Raw genomic sequence first — 18528 nt, 5'->3', positions numbered from 1 at the left:
ACCCTGAGATAGACAGGCATAGAAGGATTGTGGTGGGAAAACAAGAGGGTGGAAAGCGCCTTCTGTAAGCCAGGAAATGACTAGAATCTCCTGCTGGAACTTACTCCTCCTCACAACACCAGAAAGAAACCCTGAGCACACCTTGACTGTGGACGCATAGCTTCAAGATCTGAGACAATGATATAGGTTAAATTACCAAAGAACAAACCCAGCATCAAAAACCACCATGGTCAATAGGGTTCCTGATGGCGCCTCGCCTCAGTCAACCGGATCTCTACATCTATGTCAGAGGTACAGAGGCCATATGAGAAAGAGATGGCCTGTCTCCAGTGGGGACCTTTAATCCTCTGAAAAGATGATTAGAAAGAAAAGAAGGCAGCCAAAGTTAATGGAAAACTAATCTTAGTGACCTGTTTGGACAAATCAAGGTTGTGAGGCATATCTTTAAAAAAAAAAGTCAAAGGAAATTAAGAAGGACAACTTCAGATAAGGAGGCAAAGAAAAGACCTTAAATTGAAGGCTTTGGTATTTACATATTTATATTAAATGACGTTGAAAAGATAGATTTTTGATAAAGTGAAAAGGAGGAGAGTAGCAGAAATCCTACGTCTGCTCTGTACAAAGTGGTCCACGGCCTCCATGGCTATTGTGTTTCAGCACATTTGGTTTGCTGAGCCTCCTCCTATAGATGTGCCCCATGAGTTAGTTCCATCACTGACCCCTGAAGCAAACAGCGCTGTGCGACAGACACCTAAGAGAAAGACATCAGGGTACGGGATGAAGTCAGTTCCCACACAGTGACATGCTGGCATAAGTCCTACCCATCATCTGTGCCTTACAGACCGTTCCTTTACCTGAGCGCTGTGAGCTCGCACTCTCTCTCTCTCTCTTGCTCTCTCTGTCTCTCTTCTCCTCGTATTGTCAACACACTATGGTGCTGGCTGCCAAGGACCTGGAAAACAAAGGCCATCTTGTTAGGAGAAAGTTCAGACATCAATTTCCAAGCTGACCGAACGTGTGTAAGCAGATGCAAGGTTTCACATGAGGAACCTGAGCTGAATGCTGTCCTTTCTAGCCCCGGCCCATTCCAACTGAATGCCCTTGCGGAAGGGCCCTGCACCATGCTAACCCGGGAACAATCAATGACAGTGAAGGGCTCACCGTAAACAGAACCTGCAAGCGGTCAATCTTTCACAGAATATTTCTGCTTTAAAGTAGCCCTTGCTGTTAAAGCTTGCCACATTGAGTCTGGTGTTAGAGCCAGGGCCTCAGTAGTACCTAAAGTGGGGGAGGCAGATAATAATAATGATAAAATAATAATAATAATAATAATAATAATAGGGGGAATAATAATAATAAACCATCCTACCTGTAGATAAGGAAGAGAAAGACACACACACACATATATATGTATGTGTGTATGTGTATATATATATATATATACATATATATATATGAGAGTATATATGAGAGACAGAGACAGAGAGATAGAGACAGAGAGAGAGAGACTAAAACACAATTTTCCAGAAAGAATTTCAAAGCCCTCTTTTTCTAAGCATGGTGCATATTCAATAGCATCAGCCTAGACGGAGAGCCCACTGAGAGACAGACAGCAGGAGAGCCTAGACAGAGAGCCCACTGAGAGACAGACAGCAGGAGAGTCTTCAGTTTCATGAGGCCTTTGGAAGGCTCCCAAGCACACTGATATCTGAGAAGCTTGGTTTTAAAGTCCCTCGAACATCCTGCTTGTGGTCCCTAGGACCATAGTTGTGCAGCGTCCCCGATTTGAAGTCCACAGTCTCTTTACAGGCCAGGGTATAAATCTCCTATCCCCTGCAAAACCTTTTGCTGCTGCCTAAACACCCTTCCTTTCCCAGGACACATAGATTGAGTGTGAGCAACAACAGGAAGCTCTTTGACTACAAGCGATGTCATCCAAAGAGCCAAAAGATGGAAAACGAATTATAAAATGGCTTGGTTGCTCTTACAGGAAGGTATGCGCTGGGTCTGCTCGTCCACTTAGAAAGTGCCTTGCCCAGTGCCAGCTGTCCCGAAGGCATGCTGCAGTGAATGCTACATCACAAATTACAGATCCTCCGGAAGGGACAGTGTATGGCGGTATCCGGGCATGTAACCAAACCAGAAAGGAAAGAGTCAACTCCCTTACTTCGAGAAAACACCAGACTGCGATTTCCTATGTGTCTTTCAGCGTCTTTGAATATCTGTATGCATGAGCCGTAACCGTGGCAGCCCTGGGGTATGCTTTTCCCCCCTTTTAACTCTCCTACCTGTAGACAAGGAGGAATAGCAAACATCAAATGCAGGAAGCACCAACTCAGAAGTCTGAGGCACCCAGCAAGGGATAACAGAACTGTGCCTCCATGCCATTTGATCACAGACAGTGTCAATGAAACCTCAGCCAGCCATACAGGAACCATAAAGGGAATCGCATTAAAGTTAATACAGAAGTCGGGGAATTGTCCTCCGCAAGGGACACTGGCTATTTGCTAGATGCACCACTGGGAGCGATTGAGGGCTCTCAGTATGACCGGAGCGTGCGCTCCCCTCTCTGTGCACATCTCTTCTCCCTGCATTTAAATAGTTCTTATCTCTCCCTCCCCCTCACTCATTCTGGTGCCTTCTCTGGTTCCCTTTCCACCTCCAGCTGCCCTCCCATCCCTGCCCTGGTCTCTCTCTATACCCCCTTCAGTTGACTGCTTTGTTAACCTGTCTTTTCTGTCACAGGGAAGGGAGAAAGTGGGGACATCAGATATCTCGTGTGCATCCTTTCCTCTTGCCCCTTCCCCCTGCTCTCCCCATTTTTGGTTCTCTTCTTCTATGCCCTCTTGCCTCTCACAGAGCTGACTCGCTGTTATTAGAGTATGGCCGCCCGGCTGAAGGCAGAGCTTAACAGGGACAGGGACAATGCTGGACTCTTACGTCAACAAAATACTCGGACGTCTCAGATCCTCCTAACCTGTGCCAGGTCAACAGCTGGGGCAGGAGACTTTTCTTAAAAACAAAACAAAAAACAAAAAACAAAAAAAAAAACCATCAGCTTAGCATTTTCTTGGCATTTAAAAATATAGGACAAATCTAGAATGTTTAGCCATTGTGCTTAAAAGCAGGAAGAAGGTGACATATACTAAGCAAAGGGTTTCAGTCACTCTCTGCCTTTGCCTAGGTGCACCATGAAAGCAATCCTGTCTTTAATCTCATCTCTCTTTGTGTAGGCCCCAGACCCTCCTGGGAGGAGGGCAGCTTGTCCCATCCCCTGTGAAGACAGCTCAATGAGGCCAGCAGGAGCTCAAGAAGTGCCTCTTGGCAAAGACACAATAAGGCACACAGGAAGCCTCCTTTACTGTCCCATCAGGAAGCCTTCCAAGGTGCAGCTTAATAGATTAAGGTTGAGTGTGATAGAGAAACGCCCAGCACTACATCTCATACCAAACGCACTTACAGAGAACTCCATAGCACAGCCTGCGATTTGGCAATCTCACGTACAGAGAAGCCATTGTGGTCTTCTTGAAGTGGTTCACTCTTTTATATTCAACCTGTGAACTATCAGTAAACTGTGAACTATCAGACAAAATCTGCTTGGTTGGCCTTTTGTATCGCAGTCCCTGGACACAGCACACACCCCTGGCACAAGTTATGGTTCCTAAATATCTAATGATAAGTGGGTTCAAAACCAAGCAATCAACACGCTGGTCGGCGTAAGTTTCAAGGTAGCCTAGTTGAGGCAAGTGCTAATTCACACTAATGGTCTTGGAAAACTTCCCTTAGGTTTTTGGCGCTGTCATCTAATTATAAATACAACATCGGATCAAGCATACGACTTGCACTAGAAGGGGAAATATTGCTTTGGGCAGGCACACTGAGCAGTCAGATGTGACAGCTAACATTCAAACAATAAATGTGAAAATGGAAAAAAGAATCTAAAAAGCAGACAAACATTATCAAATAATACAGCATCCTGAGGTACATTAGTAAATCCTGTGTGTTTCGACATGCTTTGCTCAGACCTCCTATCATGCAAAGTCTCATCGCACAGCTAGATTCCTGCAAAGGGGGGGAGGAGTAACCACACACTGAATGTGACACACAGGCATTTTCCAGTCAACAGAGAAAACTCCCCACAGACCAATCAACTACTGGATCCCCACTTTGGCTAAAGGGAGGAGATGTGGATGGTAAGGAAGTAATGGGCAAGCCATGCCAGACAGAACTGTGAGGACCCCATGCTGGAGGAGGGGCCGGGTGAGCAGTGTCCCAGTGACTGCAAGATGCCTTGTCAACCAACCGAGAGTCAGAGCACCCGCCTGCAAGCTTGGTGCACGTTACTCTGATTGTTTTGTGATTAAAAGTGTGCTTTTCATTGTGCAGCATCGGGGTTCCACAGAAATTATTAGAGGTTCTTCTTAACTCGAACATCCATATCATCGTTGGGCTGGAAGCATCAAACCCCTACGCCAAGGCAATGCAGAAGCTGAGCGAGTCACCACCTTGCGGCATCCTCTGTCAAGACCTACAGTGTCTCTGGCTCTCACACTGGAAATAGTTTACCAGTGCCCGGCACTCACATGGTCGAAAAGTTCATTTTTTTAAAAAGAAAATGCATTGACAGCTCCTGGGACATACATACCTCAACACAAGTCTGACCTAGGTGGAATTAAATATTTAAAGCTCACCAGTTTTACTGACAATAAGGTTGAGGGCACAGTCTGCATTTGACCCTGCATTTGAGAAAACTGTGGGCAGGAAGGTCTCTGCCATCACCCCTCCTGTCTTTCTTGTCTGAATTTGGTCACTAGAACCTGGGGAAGATTTTCCTGACCTAGTGAAGCAGGAGACCCTCACATGGGAAGTAAACTCACTACGTGTAAATGAAAGGAGACAGAGAAATGGGGAGACCAAGAAGACGTTGGGTGTGTCCTATCGGCAGCATAGTCAACTGCACAACTCCTTCCATTGATTGCCAGTAGGCCACACTCCTTTGCCCAAACCTACTTTTCCACAACCCACTTCTTTAACAGGTGACATCAAAACCCACCTGAATAACAACTGTTTGGGGTCATTGTTGTATGAAGTCTCCACTATGACATACAAACTTCAAAAAAACTATCTTTATTTTTGTGTCTTTTGTTTGAGGAACATCAGCCATGAACCTAGGCTAGACCTTCTATGCTACTTTAGACGGTTCCCTCAAAACTGCACTTTCCGTCTCAGGTGCAAACCATGAGACTCACATTTGTAATCATCCAACAAGTGACGCTTTCTAATTTCATTTTGAGTTTTCCAGTCATATGCTTTCCTACTTGTATGAAAAACACCATTCTACAGTCTTATCTAAATATCATTATAAAACAGTTTCCCCGTGCAGCCACCATGATGACTGAAGCAGAGGAAACGAAGATGGGGAACTTCGCCAAGTTTACCTACTGCAGTGTGGACCTGGACCAACTGCTGGGTGTGTCCTATGAGCAGCTGATGCAATTGTACATCGAGTGACAGAGGCGGCACAGAGGCGAGGCCTGAACCACGGACGGAGGAGGAAGAGGAGGAGGAGGAGGAGGAGGAGGAGGAAGAGGAGGAGGAGGAGGAGGAACTCACTATGCAAGCGCCGCCCATGGGCAAGCCCTAGGAGGTGAAGACCCCCCGGAGGGGTATGATAATCCTGACAGAGGTGGTAGGTGGCATGGCGGGTATGAACAACAGCAAGGCCTTCAACCAGGTGGAGATCAAACCAGAGACGATCAGCCGCTACCTGAGCGACTTCTCCGTCATCTACGAGCGGGTAAGGAAGCTCTGACCAATAAAGACTCCAGAAAACATTTTTTTTCCAGAAATACAATCTGCATTATGCTTGACATCTGTATCCCTTGGATGACTCCGTATGGGGGATCAACTTCTCAAGTCCAGAAGCCACCAAGCCCTGCTTAAGCATGGCTTTTGGTGATAGAGGACCCAGGGGAACCCTCTGTTAGAGATCACCACACATTTTCATAGTTTACAAGGATAAGGCAGGCACTGAGCCGGTCGTTCATGAATAAGGCCTCTTTAACATTTTAATGAGAACATTAACTCAGCATCATCACTTTGGCCTTCCCAGAAAGTCTTGTTAGCAGCAAAGAAAGTTACTTACAAAACCAGTAATGAAATTGAGAGCCTTTCTGTGCCCCCAGGGGTACCACTGAGCCACAAACAGTGACTTATTATTTCTCTCCACAACGAGCCTATATTTTGATCAGACTAGAGTTTGGTAAATGAGTCAAACATCCATAGAAAAGCCCTCATCCCTGTGGTGCTGTGTGCTGTGTGTGCTCGCCCATTTTATATCAGATTTGTCCCCTAATTCGCTTTTTATATTATACACAGCAGCGTTGAATACAATGCGAGACTCAATAAATGTTAGAACATACTTTTCTGCTACTTTCCCTTAATCATTTTCTACTACCTTCGTTCTCTCTTGCCGTGTGACCGATTCCCACCGAAGCTTCAAACTGCCTTTCACCTGGGGCCCATTAAATCCAGAGGACAACCCACGGAGCTTCAGAAGCCAAAGGTGAACAAGAAATAATTCCCAGGCTCTGACTTAACATGAATTTCTGCTTCATCCCCTGAACAAAATCTGGAAATCTGGAGCAAAATGAATAAAAGAGTTTGTCACCTTTAAAACCAAGCAGGAGAGAAGACGAGAGCCAAAGGGAAGTAATGTCCAGGTCACGCGCATGCAGCTCTCACAGCGTAAGTTCTGAGCACCTACTATGCAGAAGCACTGTTCTAGTTATGGTACAAGCACCCGGACCCAAGACAGACCGGAGCGCCATCCTCACTAAGTGGGATTCTGGTGAGAGAGACAGATAGCAAACAAGGTAAAAACATCCGAGGGCAGTAAGTGATATGAAGAAGATACAGCACAGGGACAGGACCAGAGATGTTGGCTGAATACAATGCAAATTTAAAGTCAAGCCAAGGGGGGAGAAAAAAAGGAACATAGCAGAATTTTAAAGCTCATTTAAAGATGCTGAATTCATACTCACAACCAAAAGAAGGCAGTGCAGAAAACTACATAGGCTACGTGACAATGATGGCTGCCAACGTTGTGGAGGACAGATGAACGGGCAGACCACAGAAGACTTAAGAGCAGAAACTATTTTGTGTCACACCACGGTGGTAGCTGTGTGTCATTGACAGGTCCAAGTTTCCTGACTGTGCAGCCCCTGGAAGGGACCCTCACATGACCCACTGACTTGTGGTAATGAGGCGTGTCAATCTGTCCTGTGAGTGTGGATGCTGCAGGGGGGAAATGGGTCAGGGAGCTCACTGTATGCTTCGCCCCCTCTTGTTCTAGTCCGCCCTCTGTTGCTCTGAGAAATTCCAAGACCAAAACAGCTTGGAGAAGAAAGGGCTTACTTGGCTTACCAGACCCCATGGCAGTCTAGCCTTGAGAGAAGCCTGGTCAGGAGACCAAGCAGGAGCCTGGAGGTAGGAACTGAAGCAGAGAACATGGAGGGATGCTGCTCTCTGCCTTGCTCTCCATGGTTTCTCGGCCTGCTTGCTCCTGTAACACAGGACCTGCTGAGGGGTGGCACTGCCCACAGAGGATGTGTCCTCACACACTGACCAATAACCAAGAAAACAGCCCTCAGGCTTGCCCGCCGAGCAGTGTGATGAAGGCATATTCTAGACTAAAGATCCCTCCTCCCAGACAGCCCTTGTGTCAAATGACAAAAACTAACTAACATGGTGCTTCCATGGCGTGTGTGTGTGTGTGTGTGTGTGTGTGTGTGTGTACATTTATATACACGTGTACATGTGACTATGTATGTATATATGTGGTCACGTGTATGTAATTTCAATATAGTGATTTTTTGGGTTTTGTCTTGTTTTGTTCTTAGTTTTCCGAGGCAGGGTTTCTCTGTGTGGCCCTGGTTAACTCCCCCACATAGACCAGACTGTCCTCCAACTCAGGGTTCCACCTGCTGCTGTCTCCCAAGTGCTGGGATTAAAGGACTGCAGCACCACACATAACTCAAAGGAAACCTTAAATGATTTCACCAGTTTTCCAGGGAACAGAGAGGAAGGATTACTGTTCTCATCACTGTTTCCAGGAACTTGAAGGAGGCTGAGGGGAAAGAGAAGAGTCTTCCTGGGATCTCACAGGCAGTACAGAAGGAGGAGGCCAGGCTTCCTCATGAGGACACACACCTCTGCATTTCTTTCAGGGTGGCCTGCAGGCACTGCTCTTGGTGTGAGGACATTCTAGCAGGAGGTGAGGGCTGGGGAGGGGCAGTGCTACCACCTCCCTCTGCCTCTTGCCTTTGTCTTGGTCTGCCATAGATGCTAGTTAAATAATCCATAAAATGTGGTTGAGAAAAATGAAAAAATCATTAGCACCAAAGCCAGCCTCACAGAAAGAAAATCAAATATTAAGGTGCAGGGTGGCACAGGTTTTTAAATAGACATTTTAATTATCAACAACAGGTTTCTACTGCGCATGCTCGTGCAAAGGCCTCCCGGGGAACGCATAGATGGAAAATCCACATGGGAAGGGACTCACACCAGGACTCAGTGGCCTCATGGGATTTGAATATACACCGTCACCTGGAACTCTTACCAATTATTTTTTCAGAGAACACTAGAGGAGCGGAACAAGCCTAAACTCTTAGCACACTCCTTTTATGTAAACAAGCACTGTGAGCACAGAAGCAAGGGGATGGCCATGAGTTGGAGGCAGGCTTGGTCCTCATTGACAGTTCTAGTCTAGCCAGGGCAACATGGCAAGACCCTGTCTCAGGAAGAGAAATGGACGCAGGATTGAGGAGATCATGACGCCCTTACAATGCTTCCTTTGTTGACTGGGATCCCCTGAGCTTGACTGGGATCTCCTGAGCCCAAGAGGAAAGCCTGGTGTGGTGGCATGCCTTTGTTATCTTGGAATTCAGCAGAGCTCAGAGAATACTTGAGGTTCAGGAGCCAACTAGTCAGTCTACTTGGAGTTCTAGGTCTCTGAGAGACTCTGTCTCAAAAGAAACAGTGAATACCTGAAGGACAGCTAAGATTGTCCCCCAGCTTCCACACATGTATAAGTGCAAACACACACACACACACACACACACACACACACACATGTATAAGTGCAAACACATAGGAGAGCAGGGTTACATATGGAGACCCTGTCTTAGAAAAAACAAAACAAAACAAAAACAAAACCACTTGAACAGATTTTAGGAAAAGAACAACGGTCTCTGTAATATTTATAGGAGAGACAGATTTAACTTGGAACCTGCTAATAGTGTAGGCTTGTTCAGTTCATTTTAAAGAAAGCAAACATTGTGGGAGTAGGCCCGGGGAGCCTGGAGAGTCTACTGTCTTGTCCACACACAACGTGGACACGTTTTAAATAAAACATTCCACCTCTCACCTGCCAGGTGTTCCTTGGAAGCTCTGAGGAAGCCCACCTGGTAGCACTTGTAGTCTGAAAGGAAAGACTGAGGGGGTGTGTGCCTCTGCCCTGTGAGTCAAGCATTTTGTCCCTCTGTTTGGGGGTTGTCTGATTTCCTGTTGATTTGTATGATTCTCTCTGGAGCTTTTCACCCGTATTTTCCAATAACTCCTCCTTATAATCACAGCCCCATGGAGAGACAACAGTTCCTGGTTCCCACAAGAACTGGACTGAGAAGACTCCAAGAAGGGGGCCCAGGGGACAGGAATTTGAGAAGCCTGGCCAGTCGCACAGTGACCTCTAGTCTAGATTAGAAACGTTGTTCTTTGGGGCTAACCATGCAGCACTCTTGTAAATGAGGAGGAATCCCATCTCCTCTACCAATGATGGTCCTAACCAAATGCTTTTATGAGACCGGAGTTTGCCCCAACATGAGAGAAACCATCAGGTGGACACCCTCTGAAACTGCTCTCAGGATTCCAAGCCAAGAGTCTCCATCCAGATGATATTTCCCTGTATTCTGCCCTGTGGGGACTGCTGCACTGCTGGGGCACACAGTGTGCCAATTCTACCCTCTTCCAACATTAAAGTGTTCTTTCTTCATTTGGCAAAGACAGAGAAAGAACAGGAGCTGGTGAGAGTGAGGGTTAACTGGAACTAACCCAGGCCAGCACTGGATCCGACCTAAAGAGGCTGGTCCTTGGGAAGTATTAAGGCCCGGAGAGCAAACAAGCACACAAACAGGAATGGTGGACCGAAAACAGAGCAGATACAAAAGGAGGAGGATCCAAGATGGAAACCAATGTACCACCTCGGGGCATCTCCAAGTGACCTCACGGCTTTGTGGGGAACAAAAGAATTCAGGGTGCAAAGGCGCCTACCATTCGCAATAGAGAGAGCTGGGTGCCATAAGTAGGGAAAATGTTTACTCCTCTTCACCCTTCACAATGAAAGCCACCACCTCTAGCACCCTGTCTCTCTCTTCCCCTCAGTTTGAGCCCACACTGAATGTCCTGTTTTCTTCGTGTGACACTTGACACTGTGAAGATCCCTGTACACAGTGTGAAGCACCTGTAAACTCGCACCGTTTACCTCCCTTGTCTTCCCATGCTCACAATCAGGCGTAAGTGCTATTAGATAAATATAGAGACAAAGGGATTTACAATGCACAAATTCCCATGGGGGAGGAAACTGCATTCAAAACCGTAATCTTTTTGAGGGTCTGTGCTTTCCTGAGTGTACGGCTCACCTGTTTTGTTCTTGCTTTGTGAATAAATGATCTTTCACTTACAGTGGTTCAATTTATGATGGAGTCAAATGATATACAATGTTGCATCTGGATGTTCCCTGCATGATGTCCTATGGGACTAGCAATGTGTGGGCCGAGCATCAGTAGGGCATCATGGCTCCCATCCACTGAGGAACACCGTCACTAAGCTACGATATACGACGGTGGGTAGGTATAGGAAATGCTTTTTGGCTCTAGATATTATTGCATGGCATTACCCCATCATAATTTGCAGAGATGCCTCTCACTCATCTGGACTTCTCTAACTCAGAACAGATGAAACTGCAAACCAGGATTCCTGCTAAGGTGATTAGCCAAAACTAACTCTTCTTCCTGGGATGCCTTTGTTGGTGTTTTGTCATGCCCATGAGGAAACTAATGAACCAGTACACTCTGTGTCAACTGGAGGATGAATGGCCACAGGCAGCGGATACATACAAAATCTATCCTGGGCTGAAAAATCTCAGATCTAGACTGAGGTCAACCTGCTTACCAGCTACGTCATCAGGGCTAAACGACCTCGCTTCCCGATTCCAAGAGCCCCCATAGGCAGTGAGGATGATATTGAATACTCCGCCAGATAAAAATGAAGCCACAGACTTGACACACTGTCTTAGATGACTGAATTTCATGTAAGCTATTTATCTTCCCCCCCTTTTCTCACATTTCCCATAACTCCTTTCAGAAGCAACCACCTTGATCATGCTATTTCCTATATACAAAACACTGTTTTAAAATTAATGGCCGAACGTTAAGTTGATTTGCACTGACAGTTTTCTCTGCACTAACATCACACTTGTCTGTTCATGGTCTAGAGATCTGCTGTCACTCACAGCAGGTGTCCAGGGAATGACAGTGACTGTGGCGTAAACACCTCAGAGAACTGAAACTCACTCTTTTGGACACCAATATTCTTGATATCTGAAAGCATTCAAAATATCCTTTTGTTCTACTGAGTACTATATTAAAACAACAGGCAGAAAGAAGATCCTTTTCTGATTTATGGCTATCTATCAAAATCACCTTAGATCTGAAGCTGGAATACAAGAAGGCATTCCTTGAATTTAAAAAAAAATCACTAGTATTATTCAAATCGAATGCTACCAGATCCCTGTGCTGTGTTCTCCCGTGCCATTGCCTTCCACAGGCAGCAGTTTCTTCCCCTGGAAGCAGAAGACCCAGGAAGGAAGTTCACACCACTGCCATCTTCAAAGAATCACCTAAGAACAGTGCTTCTCAGCTGTAGCCTCCTGGAAGACGTGCACTGACCAGGAGCTCCACAGACCCCTCTCACCACCAAGTCTGCTCTCTCGTTTAAAAAAGAAAAAGCTCTCAAGAACAGTCACAAAGTGCATGGACAGAGTAAACAGTGTACGAATTGTGTAATTGCTATTTCCTATCTGTAGAGTTTTCACTAATCCTTGGTTAGGCCCCTTATTTGCTTGAGGCTGTATTTATTTCTTCATCTGCTAAGTAAGGCAACTGGGCTCAATGATACCTGAAAGTGTGTGTGTGTGTGTGTGTGTGTGTGTGTGTGTGTGTGTGTGTGTGTGTGTGTGATGTGTTTCCAGATGGTGGAACTGCTGAAAATATGACTATCAGATAGGTATGATATGAAAATATAATGAATAAACAATGTAGTTTATGCATTAAATGGGTTATTTATCCCATTGGGAAGATACTTTGTACCATGGCAACAAAGATAAAAAGAATTCTCTCTCTCTCTCTCTCTCTCTCTCTCTCTCTCTCTCTCTCACACACACACACACACACACACACTCCTCCAATAAAGGTATTGAGCTAGGAGTATAAACATATTGATCTTTCTTTCCGGTGTCATGTGAAAAGCCTCCTGTATCCCAACAATAAGTCAGTAGTACTCAGGCAAACAGACCCTTACAGGTTCCTTTTGTTCTAATAACAGAATACAATTCTCAGTGACCTTTTGTGCCATCTGTTCTGCCAATCTCTACTTGGCTCGCATATTAACTCATCTGTACTTCTGTGCAAATGATAAGGTAGTTTTTGCATCAAAAACTCAATGGGACCTCCTTAAACTCCAACCTTGTTTTGTTAAACCAGAAACTGCCAGATAAAATGTATTCATAAAGTTCGCAATAAAGGCACCTTCAGATCATAAGTGTGTCCCTGCTCAGCATGCACACCTGAGGGTGGTATGAGTACAGATTCTCTCTCCCAAGAAACCCGAGACCTGGAAAGCCTAGTCAGGAAGCCATATTCAGTCGGTGTCTGGATTGGGTGGTATTTCTTTAATTCAATTCTACACAAAGTATGCTTTCCCTGCGTGCTGCACCAATTGCAAAGGGTATATGAAAAGGAATAAAATACATCACGTCTGCCTAGAGAAGTACAATAAGACACAGTGTCTAAGAGCTGTTGGCCTCTGAGAATGGTTGCCTAGGACTGGATCTTAGTTTTCGTATGCTTATGTGTAAAACCTGGGCTAACAAGTTACTTAGCCTTCCTGATCCAGGGTCCTTACAGGAATATGGTTATAAGCAGAGTAAATTTCTTACAGTGTTGTCATGGGGAGTTTTTAATGTCATGTAGCATTAAAAACAGGTGAGCGTATTAGGGAGAAGTCCTCGGCGTGAGTCTCAGCGTCATGAATGTCGTCATCACAAACATGCAACCCAGAAGCTAAAAGTAAATCATTTTCACAGTAAGTAAGACAGAAACAGTAACAGAAGCAAATCCTAGGAGATAGAATAAAACATAACACAAAAAGCGTATATTCCAGGCTTCATCAATAATTCCTGCACCATCCTGAAAAGCCCCAACTACACCTTAGAGACAGGGAAGGGTGGCAAGATGGAAGTGGGGGAGAATTGTAAAGAAACACTGGAGACTGAGAGACGGGGCACAGAGGGAAACCTGCATGGGAGAGGAGTCAGCACAGGCTGGAGAAGACCTGCATGGGAGAGGAGTCAGCACAGGCTGGGGAAGACCTGCATGGGAGAGGAGTCAGCACAGGCTGGGGAAGACCTGCATGGGAGAGGAGTCAGCACAGGCTGGGGAAGACCTGCATGGGAGAGGAGTCAGCACAGGCTGGGGAAGACCTGCATGGGAGAGGAGTCAGCACAGGCTGGGGAAGACCTGCATGGGAGAGGAGTCAGCACAGGCTGGGGAAACCTGCATGGGAGAGGAGTCAGCACAGGCTGGGGAAGACCTGCATGGGAGAGGAGTCAGCACAGGCTGGGGAAGACCTGCATGGGAGAGGAGTCAGCACAGGCTGGGGAAGACCTGCATGGGAGAGGAGTCAGCACAGGCTGGGGAAGACCTGCATGGGAGAGGAGGAGTCAGCACAGGCTGGGGAAGACCTGCATGGGAGAGGAGTCAGCACAGGCTGGGGAAACCTGCATGGGAGAGGAGTCAGCACAGGCTGGGGAAGACCTGCATGGGAGAGGAGTCAGCACAGGCTGGGGAAGACCTGCATGGGAGAGGAGTCAGCACAGGCTGGGGAAGACCTGCATGGGAGAGGAGTCAGCACAGGCTGGGGAAGACCTGCATGGGAGAGGAGTCAGCACCTTCTCTCAGAAAATGCCCTTCCTCAAGCCTCAGGCCCCATGTTTACTTCTTTCCCCTCTCTCTGTTTATCTTCCTGCTGTTTACATGTTCAGGTTTAATAGATGTAGAAAGGCCCACAGAACTCACCAGATCTAATCCTCTTACTTTTATCCATGAAAAAAATTAAAACAGCGACACCCAGGCCTTCCCTGATCGCACAGTTTTACAATGGCACAAACGAGGCTGAAGCTAGACTCGTCCATCCTCCGCAGTCTCCTCCAGGACATGGGGAATGCATCAGTCTGTCTGGCCCTTATCCCATTTGGCAGATACATAATTTTTTTCTCTTGGGAAGAAGATGTTGGGAAATAGTTTTAAATGAATTAGCAAGAATCTTGTTGTTTTAAATTCAATAAATATGTTTTATTATTAACTTCATTGCTGGCTAAGCCTGAAATTAAGTTTTTCTATGCTTGGACAGGTCCTGCCCACCCAATAATAGGACAGCAGATTGCAATTATAAACAGACCTTCTACTTGGATTAACACACACACACAGACACACACACACAGACACACACACACACACACACACACACACACATCAGGAGACCTTTAATAAAAAAATGATAGCTTTGGAACTGATTGCTACTCTTTCAGCCTATGCTTATGACAGAAAGTATTTAATATTTTAAGATATAGCTCTCCTTAAAACAGACTTCAAAGCATGGTTTTTCCAAGGGAGAACTGAGCTTCCCATTGCTGCCAACAGCCAACAGCAGCCCACAGACTTGGTCAGCCAGCCATCATATCCGGTTCCTAAAGGTCCTTCCACAGCAGGCTTCCCAAACCAGTCCATGGCCACCTATGCAGCCATGTTTCCTTCTGCCGAGCCCTCCGAGGCACATGGAAAATTAAAGTTCTGAAGCCAGAGCCTTTTAGTCATGTTTTAAAAACAGAGCCTGTGTTTCTGCTTTTCTGTTGTTATATTAGAGCCCTAAAGATAAGAATCTAAAGCAAACATGTAGAAGCAAAAAGTAAGCAGAAAAGCTCTGCTTGTTCCAAGCCTCCCCGTACCCTTTCCCTGGGACCATGTACGGTGTATTTCTTCTCCACGTGAGTCTTAAATGTATGAACTGACTATAATGAAGGGAGAGCCTCTGGCTATGTTCCCACACTAGCTTACACAGGAACATATGAATCTGAACCACAAAAAATACCTTAGTTCCAAGGTCTAGGTCTAAAGAGGTATATGATTTGGACAGTTTGAACATACGTGAAACAGGCTTATCAGAGCCACACATGGGTGTGTTTTCCAGACGGCTCTATCCTTTACTATATGGGTCTGATCGTCTTTATCTTTCTGCCATAGCTGACACAGTCCAGCTTCCTGGGGTAGTTGTAACTGTAGATTGGTCTAGTTTCATGAGGCAAATGCCATGATCAAAAGCAACTTAAGGGAGGAAAGGATAGTCTGACACTTCCAGGCTATATTCATTGCTGAGGGAAGCCAGGGCAGGAACTCAAGCAGGAACTTGAAATAGAAACCATGGAGGAATGCAATTTGCTAGATTTCCCAGCTTCATCCTCAGCTGGCTTTCTTATACAGCCTAAGATCACCTACCAAGGGAATGGTGCCGCTCACAGTGGGCTGAGCCCTATTATATCAATTAACAATCAAGAGAAAAACCCACAGGCCAGCATACAGGGCAATATGTTATCAGGCAATCGCTTAATTAGAACTGCCTTCTCAGAAGTTCTAGGCTGTGTCAAATTGACAGTTAAAGCTAGCTAAGACTGAGATGTTGTTCTTGCATGAAATTCACCATTAGAAAAGCAGGATATGTTCCAAAGCAGGAGGAAAAAGCAAACATTCGAAGTTTGAAGAGTTGAGCCAACCTCTCATAGTTCCAAAGAAAATAATAATAATAATAAGCCAGAAACAGCAACTCATTCTCTCCATATTTCTATATGTAAATGTAACAGGAGCTGAGATCTTGAGGGAACCCATTAGACTTAAGCTACTTCCAAAATTCTGTAAAAGAAAACAAGAAGTGTTAGAGAAGAGCTTGGCTCGCGCGATGGCGTTTTACGTGGTCTGCTTTGGGCCCAGGGAGAACTCTTCATGTAATGGCTAGTTGCCATGCTTATGAAGAGAAGCCTGGGTTTTTAATAGAATAGAATTGTTAGCTAATAAACTTAATTTCAGAGGGAGAATGTGGGACATCAAATCAAATAGGTACCTCAGCCTTCATCTTTGGAATTATTAGCAATAAATAAGCAAACAAGGTCAGTGCCAGTGGCAGACACTTTGGGGGAGAGCTTCCTCTGATAACTGGCTGCTATGTAAACTTGGAGGTTCTTGTAGGTGTGTGTAATCTTGAGGACACTGTGCAAGGCCAGAAGACCTCTGAGAGCCACAGCTTTACAATGGCCTCTGGCTAATCTATAGCTGTGGGATCTGGAGGTGGGAAGAAAGGGGAGAATCCAGAAGCGACTACCCTACTGTGTTGTCCTGATGACCTAAGCAAGCCTGGGTAAAACCGAGCTTTAGAAACAGAGGTCCTGGACTCCCCTGAGTACTAGGTCTCACCTGAGCTCTCCGCACTAATGGTGCTGGCTATTTTTGAGTTCAGTTCAGCCCTTCATAATTAGATGCAAAACCAAGAGACAAACACAACCAGGGAAAAGTCATTGGGATCGCAAAAGAGACCAACCTCAGTGGTTTCCTAGGAGATCCCCTTCATCACAGGATGAAGCCGCAAGAGGTAACTTCTTCAAAGAAAAGAAATAAAATAGTCAATGTAATACTTCTGGCACAAAGCCAAATCAATGAATATGTGTGAGATTCCCACTCTGTGTCAGTCCCTGAACCCTGTCAGAAAACGCTGAGGACAAAGAGCTCTTCCTTTGTCTCTCCAGAGATGACCCTTAAGCCAGTGATGAAGATGCACATCTAGGCAGGGAACAACCTCACTTCAAAAACCCGGATGATTGTTCGGGGGTGGGCACTGTAAATTTCACCTACTCCATAAAACTCTCATCAGGAACCGTATTTCTCTCACCTGAACATGTCTATCGTTTTGTATCTTAAGTTCCAGTTACTCATGCAGCTGTCTTCTTGCGCCTGAAGTTCTTTGAGAAACGATGCTTTAATGACTGATAAGAGCAGTCAGGAAATGCAGGGTTCTTGACTCTTGTGTGTTTGATGAGTGCATCTCTGTGACTGAGTGAATGAATAATGGGGACATGACTCCTCTCAGGTATGAGTAAGGAGAGGGTTTATTGTAGATATGAGGGAGAGAACAGCCAAAGGCATCTGGAAGGGTCCAGACTGAATCAGGCCAACAGAATGAACCAGGCAGGCCATGGGGAGAGAGAAGGGCAGAGTGGGAAGAGAAGAGAGGAAAGAGGGAGAGCTGAGGTTATCTAAGAGAATTTGGGGGAAGGCAGTGGAGCTCAGGGTCTGGTAGGGCTGAGGGTTAGGAGGCAGGGTGAGAAGAGCCAGGACTCTAACAGGCATTGGGAGAGACTGGCCAGCATCTGCTTTGCTGTGTTAAACAGGCGTCTCAGCCACTTGTCCTGGGTTTCTTTGAGGAACCAAAGGACCAGAAAGAAAGGACTTTACCAGTGCTACCTGATAGGACACAAAAACTAAAGAAGCAAAGAGAAAGAAGAATGTGTACAAATTAAGACTGGTTAAAAAAAATGGATTCCAGGAAGCCCCCTCTCACACATATATCTAATATGCAGCACATCCCAATGACCTTCTGAGTAGTCAGGAATAGTGAGCAAAATGGCCTTTAAACCAGCATCCTCGGTCCCACTAGCACTGCTAATCCACTCTAGTGGTAGCAATCATTGGGAGATAATAATTATATTTGTGATTGAGGCCCTGGACCTCCTCCGAGGACTGCCGCCCTACAGACAACAGGCAATCTTTAGAAGCAACTGAATTCCCAGGTTTACATCTCGCGCACAAGATGATATGACCTCCTCAGAGAGAAAGGATTAAGAGCTAAATAAGTCAATATTCCTCCATGCATTGCAGCTCCATTCAGTCACAGAGAGTTGGGGGAAACAACATGTTTCACCTAATTACAATGCATGCATCCTACACAGCACAGCAGAAAAAAATTCATGATCACAGCTAAATAACACATATGTAAGTATTTGAGCTTTGAAATAGTTTTCAAAGAAATAGCATCCAGGATGTCTCTTTCTGGCATTTCAGAAATGACTGTTCTTTAAGCATTTCTCTCCTT

The 18528-nt window shown here is 45.6% G+C and overlaps 1 protein-coding gene and 1 pseudogene across 9 annotated transcripts in view; one reads left to right on the top strand and one right to left on the bottom strand.

The window, feature by feature from the left end:
* Enox1 (ecto-NOX disulfide-thiol exchanger 1) overlaps positions 1 to 18528 on the bottom strand; it is a 564401-nt gene that overhangs the window by 449286 nt on the left and 96587 nt on the right. For all 9 annotated transcript variants that reach the window (XM_039094030.2, XM_039094033.2, XM_039094034.2 and 6 more), the window contains one exon: positions 855 to 952. The gene's annotated coding sequence lies outside the window, so the exon portion shown is untranslated. The remainder of the gene's footprint in view (positions 1 to 854; positions 953 to 18528) is intronic.
* Positions 5285 to 5812, top strand: Rps15-ps5 (ribosomal protein S15, pseudogene 5; annotated as a pseudogene).

Source organism: Rattus norvegicus, chromosome 15 (genome assembly GCF_036323735.1).
Source record: "Rattus norvegicus strain BN/NHsdMcwi chromosome 15, GRCr8, whole genome shotgun sequence".
NCBI classification, from domain to species: domain Eukaryota; kingdom Metazoa; phylum Chordata; class Mammalia; order Rodentia; family Muridae; genus Rattus; species Rattus norvegicus.
This window is presented reverse-complemented; position numbering and strand designations above follow the sequence as displayed.